Consider the following 22,215-nt stretch of genomic DNA (forward strand, 5'->3'; position numbering starts at 1 on the left):
GGCCGCCTCGGGGGGTGGGAAATGGGGGGGGAGGTTGCAGGGAGGGGATGCGGGGGTGAGGACCTGGGGGTTAGCGAGAGGAAGAGTGGATGGGCGTGTGCAAAGGAGATGCGGGGTTGGGGCTTAAGTGGCCGAAGATGGGGAGGGGGTGTGGTTGCCGGATCGCGCTCCTTCTCCAGCGGCCCCCTCCCAATATTCACACCCACGTGACCTTATGAATGAGATTGGGGAGGGAAGAGGAGGTGGGCTCGCCAGAACCGTGCATTCCTGAACAGCAAAAAAAGGGAGCAGGGGTGGGGGCGGGGCGGCTGAAAGAGAGAGAGAGAGAGAGAGCATCCTCGCTCCAGCGCTGGGAGGGTGGGAGGCAGGCAGGCAGGCAAGGGAGGGAGCGGCTGGCAAGCAGCGCAGCCCTGGGAGACTGCCCGGATCGCAGGCAGCAAAGGGCGCCGCCATGCAAGCCTGAATGCCCCCCACCCACCCCCAAAGACCGCTCTCTCTCTATCTAGATAGGCACCTTCCCTTTTCTCCTTAGCCTGCTTTCTCCCGCGCCCCTCCCTTTCCCCGAGGAAACATCTGGACCCCCATCGCTCCCCGCCCACCTCCCCGCGCAAGGACCGCAAGGACACTACCCGGCGGAGAGAGGCGGGCGGCGGCGGAGGAGGAGGAGTGGTGAGCCGGAGGAGGGGTGGGGGGGACCGGGCGGAGGGTCCCCCCCGAAAGGAGACCATGTGCTGAGCGGCTCCCATCCTTGGCAGGTAACGCGGGGTGATGGGGTGGGGGAGGTTAAGCTGGGAACCGCGGAGATTGCGCGTGGGGGGAGGCTGCACGCGTGGGTGAACCGATTCAGGGTGTGGGGGGGGAGCGACCGCCTAGCGGGGGTGCGTGGGGGAGTCGGTCTTCTTCTCGCGTGGGAGGCGAAACGTCACCCGCTTCGGCTGGGGAGGAGAGCTGGGGGTTCCCACGATGGGGAAAGGGGATGGCCGTGCTGTGACACGGGGAGTGGATTGGGGGGGGGGCGCACCGGAGGTGACAGCGGAGCCACGGCGTGCGGCCACCTCTGTGGACCCTGCCACGCCCCCCTCCGGAGCCCCCACTTTCAAAAAAACCCACCCCATGTGGGGGCTTTCCGCTTGTGAGCTGGGGTGTGGGGGCGCATCTACTATGGCACAGAGGTGAGTGAGAAAATGTGCTTTACGCGTGAGTGCCTTTCTCACGCGCATGTATGTCTTGGTAGTCCATTAGCAGGCAGTGGGGGGGAGAGCTTCTTCCAGAAACTGGGGTGCCGAAGCTTCCTGCAAATGGGCGTGAGGGGGGCTGGTGTGCGGGCATGAGTTTCCATGCGCAAGGTGGGCAGCTTGGCTGAGGCATGTGGGCTGAGCTCGGCGTCTGCACACTTGCACACGTGTAGACCTATATACGGGGTGGAATGAGGAACGGGTGCCTGGGGTTGTCAGCCTATGCTTGTGGTGGCGTGTGCGTTTTGGTAGCCATGTGCAGATGTGCTGGTAGTAATGGGGTTGAGAGACAAAGGAGAAGGAGCATGGGGTGGTGGGGAAAGTGTACCGTACAATGGAGGGTGTGCACATAAATTGCTGTGTGCCTGTATTTCTGTATGCCATTATGTGCACCATTGTGCCATCCTTGTGTGCTTAATCTGCAGGTGTAAAATCATGCATGCATTTTTTCCCCTCATGTGTGTGAGTGTGTGCATGTCACTGTCTTTTTTTGCACATCCCTCATGCATCCGTACCTTCGTGCATGCATTTGCCCTTGTGCACGCCTGTCATGCATGCTTTTCTCTCCTTGCTGTGGCCATACCTTTGTAAGAACAGCCCCCTCTCTCTCGGTCTCCATGTCTGCTTGCAGTTGTGCATAGACAGAGAGGCAAATAAGTGCTTGTGTGTGAGAGGCTGTGAGCATGCTTCTCCTGAATGGCCGGGGTGGGGGTGAGGGAGTGTCGGCGCTTTTAAGCAGATCTGGATCCAGTTGGAATGTGTGCCAGGTAAATAAATAAATAAACCTGCCTCGCGGTGAGCGCACACACTCACATGCACACATGCTCATATGCCATATACTATGTGCGGCAGGTGTGCTTCTCTGCAACTGCCTGTGCACATTGGCAATTTTACTGCACAAGGGCAGGACCTGGGGTCTTTGCCGTCCCCACGGCAGCTTTCCTGCAAAATGCAAAAGCAAGTTTCTAGTCCTCCTGGCCGCGAAGAACGGCTTGTGGAAATGTGTGGGAGGTGTCTGCAAAACCCTGGGAAATCGAAGTGGGTTTGAGCAAGGTATCCCATATGCGGCTGGGTCTTCAATGCCCTCTATCGTCTCGCTTTTTCAATGCTTGTTCTACCTCCATGCTGCCTCCCCGCTTCATCTGTGCGCACCTCTGCCATTTCCCCCTCCCCTTCCTTTCACTTTTATCACCTTTACCCAAAAGAAGAAGAAGAAGAAGCAAATTCGTTGACAATCGCAATTGTGGAAGCTGTGTTTTGCAAAAGGCACAGACTTGAACCAACCTCCTTCATGTCCTCCGGATTAATAAACCAGATATTTTTGTGTGTGCTTGTGAGCTTGGGTAGCATTTTCACAGCTCTGAGTTTGTCAGCCTGGATGCATATGCATTCATCTGTATGTTCTCATATTGCCGTGTGGGTGTAGCCACGAGGTCTCCATGTGCATATTCCCCATCACATTATATAGATGAGCTGTGTGGCAGCCACCGTCCATCTGTGAGCAGGCACACGGCCGTTTCTCAGAGCGATCTGCCCCTTTGGCACTCGCTCGCGGCAGAACTCATGCTGGGCTGTAGATTTGTCGCCATGTGGCTTTTGAGGTGCTGGTGTGCATGCTCTGTGTGCATGTGTGTGCGCACACACAAGTACATTATTTTCCCACTGTACTCTGTGGGCCTTTGTGGACTATGGGGCTTTAAAGCTTTCTTCCTTGTATACTGTCCCATCGTGGATTCTTGTACCAATGTAGTATGACCTGTTTCTTACTTGTACAGTACACCTCTCTCTGCATATTGTGCAACATGTGGTTACAGGAACATTAGAAACATTATTTTGTCTGGGACTCCTTAATTCTGTTGTTCGACTATGCTTTCTGCCTCCAGCTATGAACTTGCAGCCCACAGAATTCAGTGTATTCCTGTTTTAATATCTTGCAGGTTACAGGTTCTTATATCTAATACCTTGTACATGGATGTCTTGTAGGAGTTCTGCTGCACATGCCTCTCAGTGTGGGGGACGCGGCTTTTGCCACACTAACCATTGTGCCCTTTTATATCTGTGTGTGATGTAGGATTCTCTTTCTTGCGTTGTTTGGTGAGGTCCCTGCATTTGTTCATTCTTTAACCACAGTGGTGCTTTAAACAGCCCAAGCTTTTGCATGATTAACCCAGAGGTACTGAGTTAATGGAATTTACTCCCAGGAAAACGTGAATACAGCTGCAGTCTGTGCTCTCTAGCTTTCTGGGTGAGCTCCACTGAACACAGCAGGAGTCACTTCTGAATAAATGCACATAGGATTGAGTGGTCAAAAGTACAATTTATTAGCAAGAGCTCACTGAGCTCAATAGAACTAAGAGTTGAAAGAATGTTTTTACTTTGAGTAGACCCACTGAACATAATGACCATGACTAATTTGGGCCCATTATTTTCAATGGGTCTACTCTGGGTAAAAGTTAGTTGAATAGCTCAGTCGTTAGAGCATGAGACTCCTCATCTCAGGGTCTTGGGTTTGAGCACCACCTTGGGCAAAAAGATTCCTGCATTGCAGGGGGCTGGACTAGATGACCCTCGTGGTCCCTTCCAACTCTACAGCTCTGTGATTCTATGAACACAACCCACAGGAGCTTACTTTGGAGTAAACATGCTTGGTATTGCAGTGTCTGTAGGTTGTAACCAATCTTCGCCCTATTCAGAACAGCCCCATTAAACTGATGGGCATGACCAACTTAGGCACATCAATTGCAAAGGGTCTACTCTGAGCGTGTCTAATGCAAGGTTTTCCAAACCTGGGTCTCCAGCTGTTTTTGGACTACAACTCCCATCATCCCTGACCACTGGTCCTGCTAGCTAGGGATGATGGGAATTGTAGTCTCCAAAAAAGCATGGTGATCCAAGTTTGGCAAAGCCTGCACCTTGAGATTCTTCTCTCATGCTCTTCTAGTGAGGCAGATCTCTGTTATTCCCATTGAGCAGATTCTAAGCAGAGGCTCAGAGTCGGAGCCAGTGGTGGTTTGCCCAAGGCTTCCCAGCACATTGGTGGCTTACTCTTTCACCTGTCTGGGCTACACTGTCCCCTCCGGGTACAAGTCTTTGTGGCCCCTGCGAATCTGGCAGTGTCCGGCAGATTGTGAGCATCTACCCTAACTTTATAACTTTCAGCAGAGGTCAAGGACAGTTCAGATTGATTTTCTCTGCCATCTGCAACCAAGTCACGTATAATGGTTGCAAAGGCAGGATTAGGTAGCTGTTAACAATGCTTCCCGTGCATATACCAAAGGGGCCCTCTTCCTTACCTATGGGGCCTTGTGAACCCCCCACCACACAAGAGGAAATGCACACAGACACCTCCAGAAAAAAAGAAGGCAAAGGAAGATCAGGATATCCATAAGATTTTCTTAAATTGCATACGTGGCTATAGATGCAGAATTAGAAATAATCACTAGAATTTAAATAGAAAGGCAGTCCTTCACACAGCAAGGGTCTTTGTGCCTGCTCAGTCTGCTGCAGCAGCATGCCATGGGTTGCTGGCACCCGGAGCAGGGCAAGTGTCACGGCCTCCTGGTGGACTGGACAGTTGAGGTGGGGGCGCACATCAGGAGGGTGAACGGAGCCCGCCTCAAATAGGCTCCTTGCCAGCTGCATCCATCCACCTGCCCACTAGAGCAACCTGGGCTCAGCTACCTGAGCTCCATGCCTGTCGGAGCGGGCCCTCATTGCACCCCATCAAAAATGTGCGCCCGGGACCACACACACCATGCTATGCCTCTGGTCTGCCGACTAGGTGGTGCCAACTTTTTATGGGCCCTGATCTTCAAACTGGACATGGACTACCCTTCAAACAGAGGGCGATCCTCCACAGACCCTTCAAACAGCGGTCCATAAAGCTGGACTCGTGTGTAGATAACCTCTTTGTACTTGCTGAGGTGGTTTGTGATACTTTGGTGGTAAGGCACCTCTCTCCATGCAGTGCTAGGCCTTGACACCTCAAATTGCAGTGGCGCTACCCAAAGCTCTCACCTTCCATTGGACATAATAGTGGTGGCACCAGCTGCATTGCCCCAGAAGCTCTACACCCGGTACAACCGCACCGGTCGCAGCCCCCTAGAGCCGGCCGCCTCTGACAATGGAGGCTGGTGCATTAGGGTGAATGGAGCTCTGCCTGCCAGCCTCTGCCTGCCATCAGCTCCATCCCCCACACCCGTCCGTCTCCTTCCTTACATCCAGTCCAGTGGGTGGCACTGGCTGTGGCAGCTTTCTCCTCTTCCTCCAGCTCAGTGGAATTCAGGAGGGAGGAGTATGGGGACAAAACCAGAACCAGCTGCCTCTGCTTCGGCTCCCCCTACTGTTGGCCTCCCTACCTGCTGCCCTACCAACGGCAGCAGGTAGGGACGTTATGGTCGCCACCACGCTATGTCTAGGTGCAAATTCTTTTGCAAGATTACAAAGCAAAGGGTATGGGGGCAGCACGGCATGTCTTTTGGTGCTGTGCTGCCCCGCAGACCAGCTGACTGGCATGGCATCGCAGCCACGCCAGCCAGCCAGATGGAGATGTTAGGTGCCAAACCTGGTGATATCTCCACTTCCTGGCAAAAGGCCAGCTGCCTGTGTGTGTACCCATATCCATTTGCTGGGCTTGCCTGGCGTGCTACCACAGCGCTGTGGCACTAGCTCGACTATGGGTTCATCCCACAGCGCTGCAACCGTATCAAAAGGCCTGCAACCGCCTGGGTGGGTCTGATGATGTGGGTTTGAGGGTCCTGACCCCACAAGGAAGACCCGTGTTAATTGGCCCTATCCATGCAGTCGCAAGAGATGTGGGGTGAATGCTGTAGTAGCCAAAAAGAGCGCTTTAATAAGGGCTTCATTAGGCAAAAGTGCTTTAAGCCCCAGGGGAAATGAGGGATACCTTGGGATTGATTCCCAAAGAGACCATCCATATATGTTGCATGCTGATATTGAAGAGGGCATGCTTTGTTATATGTGGGAAGTCTGCAGATATGGATTAATGAATATTTTGCAAGATTAGCCCTTGGAATTCTAAATGAGTGAAAAAGGGTCTTTATGTGGGCGGGTGCATTAATTTATTGTTATTCTGACTCCCAGGAGTTCAAGGCCACTGACAGTCTCTCCTTCTTTAATCTCTCATCCCAACATCCTTTGCAAAATAGGCCAAGGCAGACGGAATGACACATCTCGACAAATGTGTGTTCCTTAATCCACATTTGCCAAGGTATTGCAAATGTAGGAGCAGGAGCTGCATTTTTAGGGGAGAGTTGACAGGCGGGAGGGCGGTACCTAACCCTTCCCATACCACCCATTCCCCCCACCCTGCAAATAACTTCCTGGCCATTTCTCCCTCACTGGGCATATTTCTGGTCTTGATGCCTAGTGGGTGGAGGTCAAATTAAAAACACAGAGAAAGAGAGTTTCAGAAATGAATAGGTAAGTGGGTAAAAGGTCAAGGTCAGGGACCCCTGAAAGTTAAGTCCAGTTGCGGATGACTCTGAGGTTGCGGTGCTCATCTTGCCTTACTGGCCGAGGGAGCTGGCATTTGTCCGCAGACAGTTTTTCCAGGTCATGTGGCCAGCATGACTAAGCCGCGTCTGGCAAAACCAGAGCAGCGCATGGAAATACTGTTTACCTTCCCGCTGGAGTGGTACCTATTTATCTACTTGCACTTTGACGTGCTTTCGAACTGCTAGGTTGGCAGGAGCAGGGACCGAGCAACAAGAGCTCACCCCGTCACGGGCATTCAAACCACTGACCTTCTGATCGGCAAGCCCTAGGCTCAGTGGTTTAGACCACAGCGCCACCCGTGTCCCTAGGGAAGCGGGGGGAGGAGGCTTAATCATCCCTTCCCACTTACTGATTCTTCCCCTGAAAATGCCCCTGACACGCCCCCCATGAATTAGCATTTCATTTTATCATTTCATTTTGCATTTCTGTCCCGCCTTCCCTCTAAGGAGCTCAAGGTGCTACCCATAGTTCTCCCCCTCCCTATTTTATCCTCACAACAATCTTGTGAGGTAGGTTAGACTAAGAGACAGTGACTGGCCCAAGTTCACCCAGTGGGAGTGGAGATTTGAACCCTGGTCTACCAGGTCTTAGTTAAATACTCTTAACCACTACAACACACTGGCAACATTGTGTAGAGTATTATGTGGCACATATCATAGAATTGCAGAGTTGGAAAGGACCCCGAGGGTCATCTGGTTCAAGCCCCTGCAATGCAGGAATTTAAACTAAGGCATCCATGACAGGTGACCATCCAACCTCTGCTTTAAAACCTCTAATGGTCCACCACCTTCCGAGGGAGTCCATTCCACTGTCGAACAAGCTCTTACCATCCAAATTTTCTTTTGATGTTTACTCGGAATCTGCTTTCTTGTGACTTGAAGCCATTGGTTCATGTCCTGTCCTCCAGAGCAGGAGAAAACAAGCTTACACCATCTTCCCTTGAGATGTTTGAAGATGGCTATCACATCTCCTCTCAGTCTCTTTTCCACGCTAAACTTACCCAGCTCCTTCAACTGTTCCTCATAAGGCTTGCTTTCCAGACCCTTGATCATCCTGGTCGCCCTTCTCTGCACGCATTCCAGCTTGTCCATATCCTCCTTAAATTTTGTAGTACCCAGAACTGGACCCAGGACTCCAGTTGTGGTCTGACCAAGACAGAATAGAGTGGTACTATTACTTCCCTTGACAGGACGCTACACTTCTGTTGATGCAGCCTAGAATAGCATGAGCTTTTTTTGCTGCTGCTGCTGCTTCACACACATATAGATGCAAGCCCTGTGTTTGTTTGCCTCAGAACCTGCACCTTCAGCCGATTATCCCCATTTTTCTGATGAGGGAACTAAGGCAGAGAGAGAACAACTTAGCCAAAGCTCGCCCAGCTCAGACCTCCCAGGCCCAAAGCCAGCATGGCAGGCTCAAGATAAGCTTGTGATTCTGTATAACCATGGTGGCACATATACAGGATCCATGTGCATCTAAGGAATCTGAAAATATGTATATGTGAGAGTGTGCGTGAGTGAGAGAGAGAACAGCGGTGTGAGTGTAAGGAGAGGAAGCCAAGTGTGCATGGGTGACACCGGGGAGAATTGGCCTCATTTGGCCTCATTTCACACCCACTGCACGTGGCACTAGAGGGATGCAGAAAGGATGAGGAGACACGCAGAGAGAAGCTTTTGCATCTAGGGTTGACGTTGACACAGGATCAAGCTCTCAGCAGCCTTGACAGGCAAGGCGGTGCTCCTCGCATGCCAGATTTGGACGGTGTGCTCTGTGTGCATCTGCAGGCTCCCGTTTCATGGCTCTGCACAGTCGATAGGGCCAGATCTCCCACTTCCCTCTCTCAAATGGATTTGTTGGCCTGGGGTTGTAAAGAGGCTGGGTCAGCAAGGGGGTGTGAGACACACAGCACCCCACCCCCCGATTTTCAATTTCTCTCTCCAACCCCATCTACCTAATCCATCTACATACCTTTCCCCCTCCAGTATAATAGCAATTTCTGGGCAGGGGTCCAGCAAGGATCCTCCCATCCATTTGCCCCCTCTGCCTCCAGAGATGGAGTTTTTGGGGGTGGGGGGCACCACATCTCCCTCTCTCTCTCTCTCTCTCTCTCTCTCTCTCTCTCCCTCTCTCCCCCCCCCAGGCTGGCATTATTCCAAACGGCGCCTGCGCTGCCTCTCCCCCGCCCAGCTGGGCCTGGCTATTCTTAGCTCCTGAGTCTTTGATTCATGCTTCTGAGAGTATTTCTGCTGGGTGTGCAGAGAGAACAGTTACTGCGGTGTGAGGGAGGAGGGATATGCACATGCCTGGCTCAGTGCGTGTGAGACACACACTCACACACTCTCTCTTTCTCTCTGCAAGCATGCAGACACATGTCCCTATGCCTGTAAGGATGTGCATGGGCATAGGTATGCTTGGGAGAGAGCTTCTGCAGACCTACATGTGCACATTTGGAGTGGTGCATGCCTGCATATTTCCGCTTCTCTGTGTGAAACAATTAAGTATGCATGCTTATTCCCTAGTATATATGTATAAGAGTACATACAGCTATGAACATCTTTGTACATGATTTTTGTAACCAGGCACCTAGTCGAAAATAGACGTCCATGTGCCATGTGAATATGGCTTGCAGCATTTGTGTGCATGCCCAATATGTACTTTCACGCTCCCATGTATGTTGGAATGTACAGCCATGCCAAAATGGGAGCATGCGCTCATTTCTTTCAGGGGCGGCGGGTGGCCCATGAGATCGCAGCCACTCGAATTGTTGGCACGTTGGGAACAGCAGGTGCATAATCAGCTCCAGACTAACACGAGTTTGCATATATATCCATTTGCATATGTGCATAAATGAATGATTGCATGGCTATAACGGGACACGTGCTAATCTCAAGGTGCTTCTGCATCTGCTGTTTCCAGCACGCCAACATTCATGTGACGGTCGAGGGCCAGATCTGGCGGGGGATTACCCGGTGTAGGGCGGCCCACCCAGAAGCACTGAGATGAGTGCTAGCCCTCCATGCCTGCTGCTATATTAATTTCTCCAGAATGCAATCCTGTACTGTACATGTATGTAGTATTACTATGGAGGAAGGGGATTTAAATGGCAGCTGGGTGTGAGACTAGTCGTGCATGATGACCTCACCCCTATTTGCAATAAAGAAGCGGGACTCTGACAAGACCCTGGTATTTGCCTGAGTATGGTGTAGGGCTTTTGCACCTCAATATTCGGTGCTTTTTCTCAGCGGATTAAAAGAATTGTGTGAAGGAGAGAGGGGAGAGGGCTTAGACGCTCGTGCACCGACTTCACTCTGCCGGAATGTATGTGTGTAAAGAGAAGACAGGAGGAAATTATTTTTGACATTTATTTCTTGCTTTATCTCCAAGGAGATAACTACGGCATGGGTAGTTCTGTTCCGCCGCCCACAACAACCTTGTGAGGTAGATTACCACAGCCTGAGAATGGCTGGCGCAGCATCACCCAGCGAGTTAGGATTTGAACTTGGGTCTGTCTGGTTGCAGACCGGCCCTCTGAATTGCTGTACTGCACCGTGTGAGAAAGTGGGTGGTGTGTTCAATATGAGCAAGTGTTTGTATGTGAAAAAGAGTATAGCTGCAATCGGTGACAGGGAAAGCAGCTCAGCACGGGGAGCCAATTACCTAGAGGCAATGTTCTAAATTCTCAAGGTGCGTTTTGCTACTGGGGTGGTGGGTCCAATTGCGGCTATGGGACAAGCATACTGGGACAAGTGAATTGTTGCAAGAGCAAGCTACAGTCAAGCAATGTAGCGGAGATCACAGAATCCTAGAATTGTGAAGGGATCTTGAGGGTCGTCTAGTCCAACCCCCTGGAAAATAGACATTCTCTTGCGGTGACTGCAACCTAGATTCAACCTAGACTGCAGCCTAGATTTGGCGTCTAGTTTATATGCGTTTCTAACACTGCCTAGAAGGGAGAGGTATCTTCTCCTTGCTGGAAGTCTTCAAGTGGAGACTGGGCAGCCATCTGTTGGGGACGGTCTGAGCTATTGATTACCTGTACCAAGAAGGAAGTTGAACTAGATCATGGGAAGGCAAACTAAATCCAGCCCGTGGACAGTCCAGGAATCAGCATGTTTTTACATTAGAATGTGCCCTTTTATTTAAAATTCATCTCTGGGTTATTTGTGGGGCATAGGAATTCGTTCTTTTCTTTTTTTTCAAAATATAGTCCGGCCCCCACAAGGTCTGAGGGACAGTGGACCAGCCCCCTGCTGAAAAAGGCCTCTTCCAACTCTATGATTTTAACACTTTATGATGTTCTACAAGATGTTCCTCCAACTCTATGGTTCTAATACCCTGCAATGTTCTCCTGTTGGTATTCCATTTCAAAGGTTGGGTACTGAGTTGTTCCCAGTTATTTCCACTGAGCAGGAGTGTTGTTGGGGAGCTGAGAATTGCAGCTCTGTAAGGGAGAAACTACGCTTCCCAGGATTTTTGGAGGGGTGTGCACTTTAAATGAAAATGCTACAAGCTCAGGTAGCCCCCCCCTGCTCCTCTACTGTATGAGCAAACCATAGCTTGCTTTTACATCTGCACCAGGCAGACCATGGTTTGCCCTTCAGCCCTGAGACTGGACACAATGCAAACCGTGGTTTCAGTCTCTTGTTTGAAGGTAAAACATGTTTGCCCAGTTCAGATGTAACACCAAACTACGGTACTTGCTCAGGTCACCATTTATTTAAGTTTGGTATTACGTTTCTCTCCTACCTTTCATCCAAGGAACTCAGGTATATTGTTCCTTCCCCACCTCTTATCCTCAGAGCAGCCCTGTGAGGTAGACTAGGCTCAGATAAAGTTTGAGTGGCCCAAGGTCATCCAATGAGCTTCATGGCAAAGCCTTGAACTCTTCAGTCCTACTCTGATATTTCCACCACTGCACTGCACCACACCAATTCTAACGTGTGTGAGTTAAACGTTCATTTTTACCCTATCCTTCCTCGAAGAAACCCAGAAACACCATTCAGTGTTAGAAACTCAGCTATATAAGCTAGATGCCAAATGGTTCCTTAAACCAGGGTTACAGTTGCCAAAACGGTTGCCACTTTGGGGCCAGTTGGCTCAAAAGTCGCATTTCTCAGTACAACTTTTTGGTTCCTGAAATTCATTCGGGCTGCACAGATAAAATATATAACGGATTTAATTCTACACTAGTGTGTGAAAACAGTCAAGGTCCAAGGATCCTCAGGCAGGCACTCCCAAAATGGTGGAGATGTCATTTTTTTAAAAAAAATTAAATATTTATTAGTTTTTCACAAATTATAAAAACACAAATCACAACAAAAACATACACACACACAAAACACCAAAAAAAGACACAACATGTATAATTTCAAACCCTATTTTCATAAAAGATTTTCCCGACCTCCTCATACCTCCCCTTACTGCATTCCAATCTCTAATTAATTTTGATCAACAAATCCTTCCCTAATTTCTAATAAATAAATTTTAACCTTTCTTTTCATATTGCATAATGGTTACAGCATTCAACCTCATGTTCTCCAAATCCACAACGTCTCAACATTCCACAATTTTACAGTATTTCTTAAGATAGTCTTTAAATTTTCTAAAATGGTGGAGATGTCAAGCGCCATCCTGGCACCCGAGCATCTTCACTTGCTCGCAAGTAACCGATGGTCAAAATGTGCCTGGCAAATTTTGAATGCTGGTGGCATACATGGTGGCTGGCTTTATCCTCACAACAACCTCATGACATTGATTAGCTTGAGCATGTGTAGGCAAACTAAGGCCCGGGGGCTGGATCCGGCCCAATCGCCTTCTAAATCCGGCCTGCAGGCGGTCCGGGAATCAGCGTGTTTTTACATGAGTAGAATGTGTGCTTTTATTTAAAATGCATCTCTGGGTTATTTGTGGGGCATAGGAATTCGTTCTTCTTCTTCTTTTCAAAATATAGTCCGGCCCCCCACAAGGTCTGAGGGACAGTCGACCGGCCCCCTGCTGAAAAAGTCTGCTGATCCATGAGCTTGAGTGTCAGTGGCCTGATGGCACTCAGTGCATTTCATGGCAGAGGGAGGATTCGAAACTAACTCTTCACCATCTAAATCCAGCATGATGCTTTGCCAGTTCATGTAGGATGGCAAGCTATGGTCTGCTCAAACAAGAGGATGGAGGAAAAGAACGGGACCACCCAAGGGAAGAAGGGTGTGCTATATATGAGCTGACCCCACCATGTATGTCTCTGCCTCAGCTGCCTATCCTGTAATAATGGGCTGACACTGCTGGAAAAAAATTACACATCACTTCGGAAGACAGGCGAACTAATATCAGTGTACTGGAAGAAGCAAAGATCACCAGTGTCAAAGCCATGATTCTTCAACATCTGCTTCATTGGACTGGTCATGTTGTTAAGATGCCTGATTATCATCTTCCAAAGCAACTACTCTATTTCGAACTGAAAAATGGCAAGCGTAATGCTGGTGGTCAACAAAAGAGGTTTAAAGACTGTCTCAAGGCAAATCTAAAAAAAGGTAGTATACACACTGGCAACTGGGAAACACTGGCCTCCTGCGAGCACTCCAGTTAGAGAACAGCCTTTACCAAAGGTGTCATGGGCTTTGAAGACACTCAAACTCAGGATGCAAGGAAGAAACGTGCTAAGAGGAAGGCACGCTTGGCAAACCCACACCGTGATCAACTCCCGCCCGGAAACCAATGTCCCCACTGTTGAAGGACACATGGATCCAGAATTGGCCTCCACAGTCACTTACGGACTCACTGTTAAAACCGTGTTTATGGAAGACAATCTTACTCGGCTACGAGTGATCGCTGAAGAACTTTGCAGGGTTGTTGTAAAGATTACAGAGATAATCTAGGTGAAGCACTTGTGACACTATAAAATGTGTTCGGTGAATGCCATGTATTTTCACCACCTGATGAAGTCTCTGACGTTTATGGGGAAATGCACACAATTTCTGTGTCCTGCAAGGCGTCCCACACACCTCCGCAGCTTCCAGTCATGCGCCGCCACCGCCGCCCCCCCACGCACATACACAAATGTACAGACCCTCGCCTGCTGAACGCTCTTCCTGCCTGCTCACACTCTGTTCTATCACAAATCCTCCTCGAAAAAAAGAGAAACCCTCAAATGTCAGAACACAGAATGCAAAGGGAGCTAATTTATGCTAAGGAAGCAAAATATACATCAAGTTTTGATTGTTTGGCACAACCTGCTTTGAATGCAACATTTTAATTCCCAGAGTGCAGAATGCCATGGCAATGCAAAGTCGGATCGGCCACACAGTGGCTTGGGATTCAGCCAGGGCTGGCTCGAGAGCTCTTTGTGCTCGCTGTGAGATGGAGCAAGGGATATCCCTGTTTAAGCGGAGATCTACCTGCAGAGCCACTGAGGATTCTGGGGGCACTCTCAGTTCATGGGAGCCACCATTGAGTGGCTCCTTACGCCTCACCAGACAAGAGGACCCAGTCTTCCTGATGGTGGGGGGATGGAATGCATACAGTGATTTCTATGCATAGATGAAAATCTAGGAATAATTAGGTAAAGGTAAAGGGACCCGAGTCATGTGGCCAGCATGACTAAGCCGCTTCTGGCGAACCAGAGCAGCGCACGGAAACGCTGTTTACCTTCCCGCCGGAGCGGTACCTATTTATCTACTTGCACTTCGACGTGCTTTTGAACTGCTAGGTTGGCAGGAGCAGGGACCGAGCAACGGGAGCTCACCCCGTCGTGGGGATTCGAACTGCTGACTTTCTGATCGGCAAGTCCTAGGCTCTGTGGTTTAACCCACAGCGCCACCCACGTCCCTCCTTAGGAATAATTACTCATATTTAAATGTTCTGTTTCACCATAATGGAGAAACTGAGACCAGGCAACCTCTGAATTTGCTGCTGAGGTGTTAGTCGTTGATGGGCAACTCCAAGGCCTCCTGCTCTCCTTATTTAGGGTTTTCTCTTCAATCTGGACTCGGGAACAGACATGATGGGTGCCCTTTCTGTTCTTGTCTCTGGTGGCTTCCCAGTCTGTCTTTCTGGCTGGGCTGGCCCTGGTGATGAGGTCTATGTCTGAGATCTGCCTTCTCAACCTGAGTTCCTCCAAATCAGGGTTTCCCAAACTTGGGTCACCAGCTGTTTTTTTGGACTACAACTCCCATCATCCCCAGCTATCAGGACCAGTGGTCAGGAATGATGGGAACTGTAGTCCAAAAATAACTGGAGACCTAAGTTTGGGAAACCCTGCTCTAGATGTTTTGCACTACAACTCCCATCAGCCTCAGCTGGCATGACCAGCAGTCAGGGACGGTGGGAGTTGCAGTCCAAAATGTATGGTGCAACACCAAATGTAGGAAGGCCGTCCTGTATATTTTCTCTTGGTTAACAAAATGCCTGAAGATGGGCATGGAGACCCATGCGGCACCTTTGGCATCCTGGCAAACAGCCTTTTCTGCAAGGTGCCTCTCTCCCTCCTGCGAACATATGAACAGCAGCAAAGGGGGAGCAGGCAGAGAAAATCTTATTAAAATAGAAAGCTTTTATCAGCAGGAATCCAGGAAAGCGAGGTTGTTGGAGATGTTGCCTGGAGCATCCATGAGGAACATGTTTCTCCATCATCATCATCATCACAACTGCTATTATCTTGCTTTTTCTATAAATGTACTCAAACTGGGGTACTACATGCAGCGAGAGAGCAGCATTGCGCAACAAAATTTAATAAACCAATTGGAAGAAAACAAACACGATTAAGAAAACCTGTGTTAAAACTGTTAAGTGACAGTATTTGGAGAAAACAACCCAAAACAACACATTTTTATTCATTTGTTCTCTGATTGCTTTTATTTATTTTATTTTGTACTGCGTTTCATCTGATGTCTATTTTCTCTGTGCAAAGGAACGAAATGCAATCGTATATTTGATATGCAAAGCTTTTGTAGTCTGGCAAAATGAACAGAATGGTTTTCAGAATACAAAGCTCCTAATGTGGGGGGGGAAAGGAACTAAACGTTACATGCCTGTTTTAAAAGATGGGTTTTCGAAGCCTGCCCAAAAGTAGAAAAAGGGGACGCTCAGGAAATTGACCCGGGGATGCTATCCCCAAGTTTTGGTGCCAGCGCTAAAAAAAGCACTGTCTCAAATATTCGTCTGTTGTATATCCCCTATTAATGGGATCCGAAAAAGAGTAGAGCTGTGGAGCAGATCATAGGAAAGCTGCGAGTATCAGCAGTTGTCGCCATTAGGCAATTGCCAAGGGACCCTCCTCAGCAGAGCGCCCTCTGCTGATTCCTGGAGCTTCCTTCCTGCCTTCCTGTGTAGTTTTAGAGAGTTGCCACTGTAGTCAGGAAGGACTCACCAGAAGTCGTTTTACCCAGAACACTTTCAAACTTGGGAGACAGCTCTGGATAGGAGCTATGTGCTGCACTTTGGAAAAGTCCAATGGCAGGTTTCTGGACCATTGCAGAAGGCAGCCCCACACAGAGAACACAGTGGTAATCCAGATCCAAATGTGACTAGAGAGTGACCGAGGCCAGGTACATTCTTCTAGAAAAGGCTACAGCTTGAGAAGGAGGCAAAGGTGGTGGAAAGTGCATCCGGTCAGTGCTGTCACCAGTGAAACAGCTGGGTCTGGGAGCACCCACAGGCTATACCTAGACTCCCAACCAGCAGTATTATTATTATTATTATGGGGAGCGGGTGGCGCTGTGGTCTAAACCACTGAGCCTCTTGGGCTTGCTGGTCGGAAGGTCAGTGGTTCAAATCCCCGCGACAGGGTGAGCTCCCATTGCTCTGTCCCAGCTCCTGCCAACCTAGCAGTTTGAAAGCACATCAGTAAATAAGGTACTACTGCAGTAGGAAGGTATATGGCATTTCCATGCACTCTGGCTTCCATTGTTCCATTGCGCCAGAAGTGGTTCAGTCATGCTGGCCACTTGACCCAGAAAGCTGTCTGTGGATGAACACCAGCTCCCTCAGCCTGAAAGCAAGATAAGCACCACCACCCCATAGTCACCTTTGACTGGACTTAACCGTCCAAGGGTCTTTTACCTTACTATTAGTAGTAGTAGTAGTAGTAGTAGTAGTAGTGCTATTTTTATAGAAATATAGGTGCTGGAACTCACAATGAACTCCTGCCTTGTTCTCTTGTAATGGCAATGGCGCCTGAGAGGTGCTGGAACTGAGTTCCCGCAAGTTCTGGCTGAAAAAAGCCCTGATTACTATTTTAATCAATCAATCAATACACCCATCTTCTCTGCATTAGTTTATTCTGTTAGCCCAACTCTCTCATTCACACACACACAAACATCAAACACTCATTTAGGAATTCCATCACCTTCTTGGGAAATGAGAGCAAGGGTGCCAGATTGTTTGGGTGACAATACACCCAGTAGCAGGAGAGAGCAAAAAGATTTTAGTGGAAGCAGATCCCCCCCCCCCAATGTTTGGGGCACAAGAATTTGAAATTACTAAAGATGCACAGAGCTGGGTTTATTGGTCCACTGTGCTTTGAGTCCATAGATTCTTCCTTAGAGACTACTGATCTTTCTCCGTGTCTCCCCACCCACCCACCCAAAGGAGCAAACACATTCCAACTTTTGATATGGTGTGTAAGATATTTTTGGTCATTTTTTTTTTCAAAGCAATGAATCGGTTGCCCCCAAGGGAGGACCAACAGATTCTAACTGCATTGGGCCAAAAAATTATCCTCTGTGCACCTTTGAGGTCTGTTCGCTGTATTTCTCCATTTGATGTGCTTCTGTATTTCCTCCTTTGGGGCTTGAGGCGTAAGTGCAATGGCTAGACTTAGAGCATGAGGCTTGGATTGTGGAAATGCAAGGTTAAAAAGCTGTTCAACTCTGAAATACAATTGTATGGTTCAGTCGTTTTTTGGCTTAACAACCTGAGATATGAAAAAGCCTTCTGCCTGCACAGGTAGCCTCTTCATTTTTTCATTTGCATGAGTGACAGATGTACTAGGAAACCTCTCATTAACCATTGCCGAATTCGCAGAATGTAAGGGAAAACCCAGGTGTATGGCAATGTGAAGGGAAAAGCAGCGGAAACAGCTTAAAATCACTATTTGGGGGGAGGTTTCAATTTTGGGGTCTTCCTTTAAAAAGCTCAACAACTTTGTGGGTGTCAGGAATTTTACTTTTTGAAACGGGCTGGGCTAGATAACCCTTGGAGTCCCTTCCAACTCTACAGTTCTATGAATATGTATCATAGGGCTGCCATACATCCTGGAATTGGACAGGAAAATGGCGCCTGGGTGGATTTTTGTCAAATCGACGTATGGCAAGGGCGTGTGTGTTTAAATTTTTTAAAAAATCATTTTCAAATTCCCCCAAAACTTAGATTTTGGGGGGAGATGTTCCCCAAAAAAGCTTGATGACTTTTGACCCGCTTTGGGGAATATGGAAACCCTAATGTATTCTTGTTGTGGAACATTGGCATTGTGCTGAGAAACAGAGGCCTAGGGCAGGGGTGATGAGCCTGTGGCCTAATGGCCACACGTGGCCGTCAAACTGATCTCACGTGGGTATCTAGGAGGGGAAGACAGAGAGAAAGGGAGCAGCAGCAGCGGAGAGGGAGAGGGAGGGAGGGAAAGAAAGAGATGACAGAAGGAGAGAGAAGGAGGTGGCAGACACTGCTGGCTATGCACACACCACACATTCAAGGCACATTTAAAGCGCATGACTCCCCCCAAAGGATCCTGGGAACTCTGGTTTGTTAAGGTTGATGGGAACTTCAGCTCTGTGGCAGAAAGAGAATGAGGAAAGGGGGTGCCTTGCTCTCTTTTGGCTTAGGCCCTGTCTGATTTTTAGCTTCTCAGGGCGCCATCGATTACTCCTGAGGTGATACATGACGGAATAAAGGTTCACCAGAAGTGTGGCCTACAGGGTGCTTTTCACTTCTGGAGGGAAGGCAGCCGGGGGGCATGGGGTGGCGGGTGCAGGAATAAATAGCCATTACTCATTTCCGTGTGTTAATTTGTTTAAATGTATGCAAACTTTAAAAAAAATAAAATGCCTCAGGTGAAGACTTTGCTTTAAATAGAGAAGGCAAGCTTGCCTTAAACAAATAAAGGAGCAAGGAGAGAAACCAAAATTAGATCATTTTGAAGCTAGCCGCGTGATTGCTTTTGCCTAGAAGTGAAATCTAGCCACAAACACCGCCCATTGGTCTCCCAGAAATCCTGTCAGTGCCTCCAGCCTGCTTTGAATTGCAGAGTGCTTATGTGAAACAGAGTGGTTAGTGAAATGTGTATATTCCCTTCTGGGCGACATTTTATGGGCCACATGGGCCCAGTGGTGGGCGGAGCCAAAGGCTGAAGTGGGCAGGGCAATTAAAGCCAATTTTACTTTTTGTACAGAAGGCTGGTTTCTACATTTCTTCATTCTACTCCAGCCTACCTTTATCCGGTTCCACTGCAGGTGTACTTCCATGACCACTCCCCATCAGGGATATAAATGCTCTTCTGCTTATCTGCTCAAGAAAACTGGAGGGGCCAGCCAGATGGAGACTTCAGTTGCTAAGCTGGCATCCAGAGATCTCCATGTGGTTGCAGTTGGACCTGCACCAGTTGCAAAATGCGCCTGGCGAATTTCGAACACTAGCCCCTTCCGTCTCTGTGATTCACACCACTGAGCTGCAAGCCCTTTCCTCTGCTTAGATTGCCAGCCAGCATTTTCAGCAAATCCGTGGCTCTTATTGGAACAGGTCAAGGTCTGCCTTCCTACTATGACTCTGCCCTCTGATCTAGTGAGGGAATCAGTATGCTTGCACCCTCAGAGACCTTAATTAGTGCCTGCGTAAATGTATTTATCCCTTATCGTCACTAAAAGCGAACTCAAGTGGTGCCGACGGATACGAAGTCAAAAAAGGCCACTTAAAAACCAGAGGGAGGCCTTGGTATGCCCAGGGGAGCCTCAAGAATGGGCAATGCAAAGTACACAAAAATATATATTTTTAAACTGGCCTAATGGGGGAAAATAGCCCTAAAACAACATAATTAGGATTGAGCAACTCCATTATCCGTGGAATGTTGAGTCCTGGCTTAAAAAGAATGACAGAAAATGCGGAGACAGAGGGAGAGATATGAGGAATGGCCTGTTTATACAGTGGTACCTCAGGTTACATAAGCTTCAGGTTACATATGCTTCAGGTTACAGACTCCACTAACCCAGAAATTGTTAGTGGAGAACTTTGCTTCAGGATGAGAACAGAAATCGCGCTGCGGCAGTGCGGCAGCAGTGGGAGGCCCCATTAGCTAAAGTGGTGCTTCAGGTTAAGAACAGTTTCAGGTTAAGAACGGACCTCCAGAACGAATTAAGTACGTAACCAGAGGTACCACTGTAGTATCCTGGAGATACACATGATCCTTCGGGAAGAGCCTTTGCTCAGAGGTAAAGCATCCACATTGCATGTCAAAGTCTCCATGCTCAACCCACAGCGTCCTCAGATACAGAGGGAATGCCCCCCCCCCATCTGAAATCCTGGAGAGCTATTACCAGTCTGTGTAGCCAATACTGAGCTAGAAGGATGAATATTCTGGTTCGCTACAATGCAGCTTTATACAGACCTGGCTGGCATCCTGCACCAAGGTCACTCCTTTCTAGGAGGCAAGCATTCACGAGAACATTTCATCGCAGGTCTCTCTGGTTCCTCCTAATGAGAGCTCAAGAGTCTTGAGTGCCGAACAGCTGGAAGTAAATTGAGGTAGCTGTAAAAAAACTAAGGCAGTTGGCTTCTATGTACTTCAGGAATTCCCTGGGTTTGCAGAAGTATGGAAGTTTGTACATGGAAAGAAAGAGACTTTAACAAACAAACAGATGCAAACATCACATAGACAATGGTCTGACAGGTATCAGTGAGCTTCCAGGCTTACATGAATGTTGGTGGTAACGGAGGGGAGAGGAAGGAAGGAAGGAAGGAAGGAAGGAAGGAAGGAAGGAAGGAATTTAAAGCAGGGGTCTGCAAAGTTATTGTGGCTTGGGCCGGTTCATGGTCCTGCAGACGCCATGATGGGCTGGAGTGTGTGCACGTGGATGCATGCGCAAACTCTATTTCCGGTGCTACTTCTGGCACGGAGGAGGCGTGTGCAGCTTCCCATTGGCTGCAGGAAGCTCCTGCAGCCAATGGGAAGCCGGCCAGTGTCGCAGAAGGCAATCCCTGCTCTGCTCCGCGCCGGTTTAGCGCAGCACATGGGAGCTGACAACGGGGGTCCCCGAGTGGGAGGCAGGGGTCCATGGGCCGGTTAAACGACCCCCATGGGCCGTTTGTGGCCCATGGGCCTTAGGTTGCCGACCCTTGGTTTAAAGCATCAGTGAGGATGAACGCCAGAATGCCAAATGCAGCCCTCTGAGCCTCTCTCTGCAGGCCACACCCAAACCCTCCAAGTGTCCCTGTTTTCCAGGGACAGTCCTGAATTTACAGAAGCCGTCCCAGTTTCTCATTTGATCCTGGAATGTCCTGCTTTTCCTTAGGACGTCCCTATTTTCCCTGGAGAAATGTTGGAGGGTATGGAGTTATGTGACCCCCGAGCCAAAGAGATAAGCAACTATACAACCTTTAGAAGACCTATGAAGGCAGCCCTGTGTAGGGAAGTTTTTAATAATAATAATAATAATAATAATAATAATTTATTATTTATACCCCGCCCATCTGGCTGGGCCTCCCCAGCCACTCTGGGCGGCTTCCATAAAAACCAAAAATACAGTAAAATATCACATGTTAAAAACTTCCCTGAACAGGGCTGCCTTAAGATGTCTTCTGAATGTCAGGTAGTTGTTTATCGCTTTGACATCTGCTGGAAGGGCGTTCCACAGGGCGGGCGCCACTACCGAGAAGGCCCTCTGCCTGGTTCCCTGTAGCTTTGCTTCTCGCAATGAGGGAACCGCCAGAAGGCCCTCAGTGCTGGACCTCAGCGTCCGGGCAGAATGATGGGGGTGGAGACGCTCCTTCAGGTATACTGGACCGAGGCCGTTTAGGGCTTTAAAGGTCAGCACCAACACTTTGAATTGTGCTCGGAAACGTACTGGGAGCCAATGTAGGTCTTTCAAGACCGGTGTTATGTGGTCTCGGCAGCCGCCCCCAGTCACCAGTCTAGCTGCCGCATTCTGGATTAGTTGTAGTTTCCGAGTCACCTTCAAAGGTAGCCCCACGTAGAGTGCATTGCAGTAGTCCAAGCGGGAGATAACCAGAGCATGCACCACTCTGGCGAGACAGTCCGCAGGCAGATAGGGTCTCAGCCTACGTACCAGATGGAGCTGGTAAACAGCTGCCCTGGACACAGATTTAAAATGTTTAAGTATGTTCTTCTATATGTTGGAAGCCGCCCAGAGTGGCTGGGGCAACCCAGTCAGATGGGTGGGGTATAAATAATAAAATGAGGATGGAATAGGACGTCCCTATTTTCATCAGATAAATGCTGGAGGGTATCCACACCACTCCTCCATCC

At 49.0% G+C, this 22,215-nt stretch overlaps 1 protein-coding gene across 6 annotated transcripts in view; it reads left to right on the forward strand.

The window, feature by feature from the left end:
- The first annotated feature begins 327 nt into the window (after positions 1-327).
- Positions 328-22,215, forward strand: part of SHANK1 (SH3 and multiple ankyrin repeat domains 1) — a 105,042-nt gene continuing 83,154 nt past the window's right edge. For 2 of the 6 annotated variants that reach the window (XR_008327337.1, XR_008327336.1), the window contains exon 1: positions 328-755. The gene's annotated coding sequence lies outside the window, so the exon portion shown is untranslated. The remainder of the gene's footprint in view (positions 756-22,215) is intronic. The other 4 variants (XM_053362736.1, XM_053362738.1, XM_053362739.1 and 1 more) reach the window with 3 other exon arrangements.

The sequence above is a fragment of the Podarcis raffonei genome, chromosome 13 (assembly GCF_027172205.1).
Source record: "Podarcis raffonei isolate rPodRaf1 chromosome 13, rPodRaf1.pri, whole genome shotgun sequence".
Classification (NCBI taxonomy): Eukaryota; Metazoa; Chordata; class Lepidosauria; order Squamata; family Lacertidae; genus Podarcis; species Podarcis raffonei.